The 8,240-nt window shown below is 33.8% G+C and overlaps 1 pseudogene; it reads left to right on the top strand.

Moving 5' to 3' along the window:
- The first annotated feature begins 907 nt into the window (after positions 1–907).
- Positions 908–989, top strand: LOC124535959 (annotated as a pseudogene).
- The last annotated feature ends 7,251 nt before the right edge of the window (positions 990–8,240 follow it).

The following is an 8,240-nucleotide window of genomic DNA, read 5'->3' as shown; positions in this document are numbered from 1 at the left end:
CTTCTACAAAGCTCGTACTTATTCGGTATATAAGCGTTATACTTACTAAGTGTCGAAATAAAACTGTAATCTGTTTTGAAAAGGTACCCTGTTCTGTAAAGAGTTATTATTACATTAATACTAATTAATACTAAAACTTACTACTTAACTAAATTGAAGTCGAAATGGCCCAGTGGTTAGAACGCGTGCATCTTAACCGATGATTGTGGGAAGGAAAACATCGTGAGGAAACCTGCGTGTGATAAATTTCATACAACTTCTGCCACATGTGTATTCCACCAACCCACATTGGAACAGCGTGGTGGAATATATTCCAAATCTTCTCCTCAAAGGGAGAGGAGGCCTTAAGCTCAGCAGTGGGAATTTACAGGCTGTTGTTGTTATACTAAAACTATAATACAAAAGTAACTCTGTGTGCTTGTGTGTTGCTCTTTTTTGGTCAAACTACTGAATTTAATATGATGAAATTTGCTACGAAAGACGCTTAAAGCGCTTAAAGGAAGACTTTCGAATTTTTAATGTCTGTCACCTCAAGCCCAACCCCTGAAACGCGTACAAAATCACAGACAACTAGTTTGTAATATACAATCATAGTAAAGTAAAAAAGTAAAGTAACAGCCTGTAAATTTCCCACTGCAGGGATAAAGGCCTCCTCTTCCATTAAGGAGAGGGTTTGGAACATATTCCACCACGCTGTTCCATTGCGGGTTGGTGGAATGCACATGTGGCCGAATTTCGATGAAATTAGACACTTGCAGGTTTCCTCGCGATGTTTTCGTTCACCGCCGAGCACGAGATGAATTATAACACAAATTAAGCACATATATATTATAGTGGTATTTGCCTGGGTTTGAACCCGCAGTCATCGGTTAAGATGCACGTTCTAACCAGTGGGCCATCTCAGCACATCGCTTCTCGGCCTTTTGGCTAAGATCAAAGTGTAGTATATTATGATTATCTCTAATTATAATTCATAAATCACAACCTAAAAATAAAAATTTTAACAAAAAGAAAAACCGACTTCAAACAAAACACTATTTTAAAACAAATGAATATGCACGAAAAAGTAATAAAAATAATTGCGTATTCAACATATTTTTAAGAGTCTTCCTAAGTTAAATGAAATGAAAAATATTAGACTACTTAAAAGTCGATTAATGATTATATAATGTAGTTATAGTTATTGGTATATTTGGAGCCGGTGTCAGCCACGGTGCCCTTGCCCCAACAATCAAAAGAAAGAAGCGATACGAGCCCCTTGATTGATCCAGTATATTATTGTATAAAAGGTAATTTGTAAAAAACATATTTGTTAAAGTATTCTCGTATTGTTTTTTGATAGATATACTGTAGGGTTTTATTTGCTGACACCGACTCCAAATATAACAATAATTATAACTACATTATATAATCGTTAATCGACTTTTAAGTAGTCTAATATTTTTCATTTCATTTAACTTAGGAAGACTCTAAAAAATATGTTGAATACGCAATTATTTTTATTACTTTTTCGTGCATATTCATTTGTTTTAAAATAGTGTTTTGTTTGAAGTCGGTTTTTCTTTTTGTTAAAATTTTATTTATTTTTTGATTTTAAGTGAAGCTGATGTTGACTAACTATTTTTTTTTTATTATGGATAGATTAAGCGTTCCGTTTATATGAGTCAGAAACTACTTCGAGGACAATTTCAAAGGAAACTTGCGAATAAAGCAAAAATAGACTTTCGAAAATGCGGATTTAATACGTCACGCGGCGTAAACTACAAGGATCCCTCGAAAGAGCTGTAATCGAACTCAGCAAAAAACCTTTGAAAAAGACTAACTATATTTCGGACATCATATGACATCACATCACATACACGAAATTTGATTGAAGATAGTAAGAAAATCTGCCCCATATCGTACCCTAACTGCGAGCCGTATAGGAGTTCCATCACTACATAGTATAAAACAAAGTCGCTTTCTCTGTCCCTATATCTTTAAATCTACGCAACGGATTTTGATGCGGTTTTTTTTAAAAGATAGTGTGATTCAAGGGGAAGGTTTGTGTATATAATACATGAACAATATAGTAAAGAAACACTGATAATTTTAGAAGTTTGCGATGTGATGTCGTAAATAAACAAATTCTGTAGTATATTTAGTATCAGTATTGCACCCGTGCGAAGCCGGGGTGGGTAGCTAGTTGATTATAATATTCGACTATGATAATTACATAAAGATAACCACATTACGGAAGGTGACTCAAATATCCAAATAACCTATATATAAAAGATTCGACTGAGTATCGCTAACGTGCTCCTCAGAATTGTTCCGTTCCCTTCCGTTCCGTTACTTTGTCATGGATCCTGTGCTCAGAACCTTACCAAACTTTTACCAAATTACCCTTGAAGTATATATTTTATAATAAAAAAAGAATTATCAAAATTGGTTAACGTAATTTTCAGTTATTCACCAATTTGTCGCGTTTTCATATGGATACTCGGAAAAAAATAAAAAAAAAATGGGACCCCACGGGAAGCACTATCTTTCAAACAAAAAAAAATTATCAAAATCGGTCCACCCAGTAAAAAGTTATGAGGTAACAAACATAAAAAAAAAAAAAAAAAATACAGACGAATTGATAACCTCCTCCTTTTGGAAGTCGGTTGATAACCTCCTCCTTTTGGAAGTCGGTTGAAAATACAAAACATTCCTCAATGGATAAAAGACGTTGAACTTATATGATGATTTTGGAACGAAACCTGGACGATATTGAGTCGTCGGTATATTTGTGGTTATAATTTATCACTTGTTCAGCGAAGGAAAACATCTTGAACGAACTTGCAACTTGGATTCAATGCTATCATAAGTATATTTTAAAACGCGTTCGAGTATGTCTGTCTGTTTGTTCCAGCTAATCTCTGAAACGGCTGGGCCGATTTTGACTGGACTTTCACTGCCAGATAACTGATGTAATAAGGAGTCTCTTAGGCTACAAGATTATTATTTTTGTTAAATTCAACCGCGAACACGTCCCGGTCATAAGTTACCGAATACATTTGAATGCCCTTTCTGACACAGGAAGCTGATTGGATATTGGGCCTGATACGAGCTGCTTAACAGTTGTTAGCTGTTAAACATCAATGGTCATTGAATCAGTAAATCATACGATGTTTGATAATCAAGGGAGGAGCGTGACCCCTGTCTTATTTACAAGCGATACAAACGCGGTCTTGTTTATTCGGTCCAGTTTGTGACAGTTTGTTTAGGATGTCGAATGTATCCGCAAATCAAGGCGCTGATACCGACTGAATAGGGGACGGTTTCATATCATGTTTTCATTTAGTTTTTTAGTGTAACATTTTCATCGGGCCGCTTGAAGCGCTGAAATATATATATTTTGTTATGGAATTGGTAAAAAGTCCATCGCCCCAAGTGCTTAAAGATATATGAACCACTCCTGAAAATGTCACTGCGTTACCGACTTCGGGAACTAGGATGGTTTGCGTCTTGTGTCTGAAGTACACTAGTTCACTTAGCCTTCAAAGTGGAACACAGCAGTATTAATCATCATTGTTTGAAGGAAACATATCTGATGAATGGATACCTGAAGTAAAGTAGAGTAAAGTAATAGCCTGTAAATATCCCATAGCTGGGATAAGGCCTCCTCTGCCATTAAGGAGAGGGTTTGGAACATCTTCCACCACGCTGTTCCAATGCGGGGTGGTGGAAGAATGGATACCTAATGATTTATTTTTAAATCCATTATTAAAGTAATAATAATTAAATTATGACTTTACATGATACAGTAAAATATGATTGTTGTGATAACCTAATGCTGTTGCACATGTATACTTTGTTACTTAAGCTGATCAATAAACGAAATGTAATACTTTATACAAATACAAACTTTATAATTGTTCAATAATATTTTGCTATCAAATTATTACAAATAAACGTCAGATTATAATTTAAAAAGATTATTAGTCTATTCAAACCGAGAGATGACAAAGGCTAAACAAACAACATTCGGCATCGAGTTGATGCGATATCATCCGGTTTTGAAAGCTTGAATAATCTATGATATTTATTACGGATTTGTGAAAAAATGGCGCAATTGAACGTAGACTTTTGGAATTATTGGAAATTTGGAAGTGAAATTAAAGTGGATATGAGTTGTTAAGGGGAATAGTGTTATAATATTTGACGACCTCCGTGGTCGAGTAGTGTGTACAACGGTTTTCATGGGTACGCCGCTTCGAGGTCCGAGTTAGGAAAAGTTAATTAGTTTTCTATGTTGTCTTGGGTTTGGATGTTTGTGGTGCCGTCGTAACTTCTGATTTTCCACAACACAAGTGCTTTAGCTACTTAAATTGGAATCAGAGTAATGTATATGATGTTGTCCCATATTTATTTATTTAATATAAGTAAAGATGTATCCATACTTTAATCAAGAACAATTAGTAATGTTAGCTGAGCTATTAGTGTAATGCCTGGTATACATTAATGGTTTGTTTAAGTTTATTCTTTCTTGTATTAGGATAAGCTATAATATAATTAAATATCTGATCGTCTCATTATTGAAGATTCTTATCACGTTTAATGAACTGCGTGAGGAATTATTGCTAATATTTTTATTTTAGATATTATAATTTAAAATTAAGCGTGGGTTTTTGTTATATTGCCACTGATGCAGAATATGTGTATCAAAAAGAATCATCAACTCAGAAACGACAAGAAACTCGAGATGTATTCCGAGAATTGAAATGTGGAAACATAATTTTGTAAAAATTACAAAATCAAAATATACTAATTTATTCATCTGTTTTACAAGTACTTTTGAATCGTCCTATAACAAACTGTATTATGTGAAGTTACCACCAGTTCTGAATGTAGATTCTACCGATAAGAAGCACAAGAAACTCAGTAGTTACTCTTTAAAAACACCATACAAGGAAATACTACACGAGTTCAAGCAATTTAGTGAATTCATTATTATTATTTTTTTGTTCATCTTTAACAGTGTGTCTTGTGTGTGGACCTTCCGAGTTATAAACAATGTACCTACGCGTTTAAACTTATTTAAAATTTAATAATTTAAAAAAAGTATCAAATATTATAAAGCTGAATAATTTGTTTGATTGTGCGATGAAACAGCTAATCTCATTAGACAGTATTAGATAGACTATATTTTATCATGGAAGGTTTAACACCACACTTTAAAATCAATGGGCTCAATTTGAATATTAGGCCACTGTTTAACGGAAATATATAATTATTATTATATTAATATAATTTTTATGTTATAGGGAGCAAACTAGTGGGAGGCTCATCTGATGAAAAGTGATTACCAACGCCCATGGACATCATCAACACCGGGGCGCTTACAGGTGCGTTGTCGGGCTTTATAAATGTTATCATAGTTCCCAAGGTTGGTGTCGCATCGTCTGTGGATGGAAGCCATTTGCCATCCAATCTTAGAAAGCCTACATAACTAATATAAAAGAAAAATCACTAATCATAACGTCGGAAAATACTTTTCAATTGATTGGCATATTCACATATTTACCGGTTTTATCAGTGGAATATATTCGTATGAACGTTCTAATCCAGTGTTAGCTAAACATTTAATTTAATCTTGCTAATTGACTATTTACTTGTGTTTGTAAAGCCTCCTTGAATAAAGTTTATTTTGTTATCTTAGTTATAGTTGCTGTTAGCATTGAGTATATGCTAATTTTAATTACACTTACGTTATTGTTGTGAGACAACTATAGGCGAGTATTACTTGTGAAATCGACTGTATGCTGTGACAGCAAATCATACTAGGCCTGTCTTATTCGCTTGATCGTCCTTCTCTGTTATCCCGTAGGAGAAAAAGACAGAGAAAGAGACAAGTGAAATACATACTTTGTTGTGCACACATCAATTACATATCTTGAATTATTCATATTTTTTTTATTTATTATATACTCGTATTTAGGTAGTGAATTTATTTCATTTATAATTCAAAAAAGTGCTTTGTAGACCTCGAAGAATAATTTGGTTTCATTTAATTACAATCACATTTGATATTTCACTGTTTGATTCATCTGTAGAGCTATTCTGTTAGAATTAACTTCATACTCAACTTGGGACGCGAGCTAGAAATGCCAGAAGGTGATACGCGATATTGATTATTATTATTATGAAATTTATACTATGTACGTATCAAAATGGCGTATCACCGTAGTAATTTAGCAAAAAATTCAGGATTGAGATACGAAATGAAAGCTGCCGTACCGAACACGTTTTATTTTATCAAATGCTTGTGTCAACAAATGAATATCAAGCATACTGAAATTAAGAAAAATAATTCGTAAATATAAAAGAACATCCATTTGAAATCACATTTGAAAAGTAAAAAGGACCTTTAATATATTCAGTCTTCACAAATATTTGTGACCAAACACAAATGTTTGGTTGCCTTTGATGTCCTAAGTAAATAGAGTGTTTGATCAAACATTGGTAGTTAGATTTGCAAAGATTGATGCGTAGTTTTCAGCCTGTGTTTTGATAACAATATGTTTGGAACATGCTTAATTAAAGTGTGTGTTAGTATTTAAAAGCATCAACGTAACGTTAATGTACATCCTTGTAATCTAATTACGTATACCGGTAAATAGCATGTTCGAAATTGAGAGCGTTATATTCATAATTTTATATGAATTAATGAAGACAGGAAGGTATCGGAATTCCTTGCGGCTCATGGAAGTTGCCCGAATATTATTTATTTAAGTAGAAGCACTTTTGAATACTGTAATGTAATTAAATGTAAACTTACAACCGAAAGGAAAGGACTGACAAGGAAATCAGTCATCCTTTATTTTCATTACAGACTTTAAGTCAATAGAGTACAACTCATCTTATTTATATGCTGTTTGGAAGTCAACGGAAACTCTATGCTTTTTAAAAGATAAATATAATCTCCTATTGAATAATATGCCTGATTTATCAATGAAATGAGATTTAAATGTTTCAATAGATCAATTTAAAATATTTACATATGATTTTTTTATATTATACTCAGGCGGTCAGATATGTGGTCCTGATGGTAAATGGTCACCACCGCCCATAAACCTTGTATCAATGCTTATACTGGCTCGCTAATATTTCAATCCAGAATACAATCAAGAATGCAATGAATGAATGGTTGATTATATGGTAGCTAGGCGGGTTTATTCAAACCATCAAGTAAATATAAACGATCTGATACAATGCATCCTTATTCAATCTTTTCACGTAACCGATAAACAAAAACAAGATGAAAATCGTGAACTTTACACTCACTTGCAATATCGTAGATTCGAAATTTTCACATAGTTACCGAACGTGAGCACGTAGGGGCGTGAGCACACCGCGAAGTATGTATAAAGTGTTGCGGGAAGCGGTTCGGATTTAAGTTTGTCTCATTCCGAAGCGCTTGCCTTCACGTCACTTATATTTAGCTCGCTGACACTCACACACACATACGAGAAACATTCTTATATGTTGTCGGGCAAAATTTGCCATCCAATTGTAAGCATTTTTTTAATTGGTGGTTGGTCTTTGTGCAAGCCACTCATCAATTATTCTACCGCCTAACAACACTTGTAGTCAGTATTGTTGTGTTCCGACTTGAAGGTAAGTGTAACTACAGGCACAAGGGACATATCATCTTTGTTCCCAAGGTTTGGTACATTGATGATGTAAGGAATAGTTAACATTTCATGCATCGTCATTGTCAATGGGTGATGATGACCACTTACCATCAGGTGGCCCATATGCTCGTCCGCCAACCTACTCTATAAAAAAATTTTTTTTTCTTCCCACAGAAAAATGAATCCTAATTTAACTGTATTTATTAAACACGTGAAAATTGCTTGAAACACAAACCAGCAGTAAAGATGGCACTTCAAAAACAGAGCCCACAAGTCACTTGTATAAGTATTAAGTTCTTCTGCAACAGAAATGTTACACTCAACAACTCATATATAACTATGTATCTCTAACTAATAGGAGCTTTACTTCGAACGCGATCTTGGCCTGGCAGAAATTTGTCACGATTGGCTACGCAGACATTTTTAGGTACAAAAATTTGGTCTTTTAACGTGCACGTACATCTTCCAAAGGCAACTTGACACTTAAAATTAACAACTGATAAAGATAACATTCGAAGTGATAAGTCTTCAAATGTATAAACAATATTTTTATATCGTATACACATTTTCCATTGCTAG

Source organism: Vanessa cardui, chromosome 15 (assembly GCF_905220365.1).
Source record: "Vanessa cardui chromosome 15, ilVanCard2.1, whole genome shotgun sequence".
NCBI classification, from domain to species: Eukaryota; Metazoa; Arthropoda; class Insecta; order Lepidoptera; family Nymphalidae; genus Vanessa; species Vanessa cardui.
The sequence above is the reverse complement of the archived record's forward strand: the minus strand, read 5'-3'. Positions and strand labels throughout refer to the sequence as shown.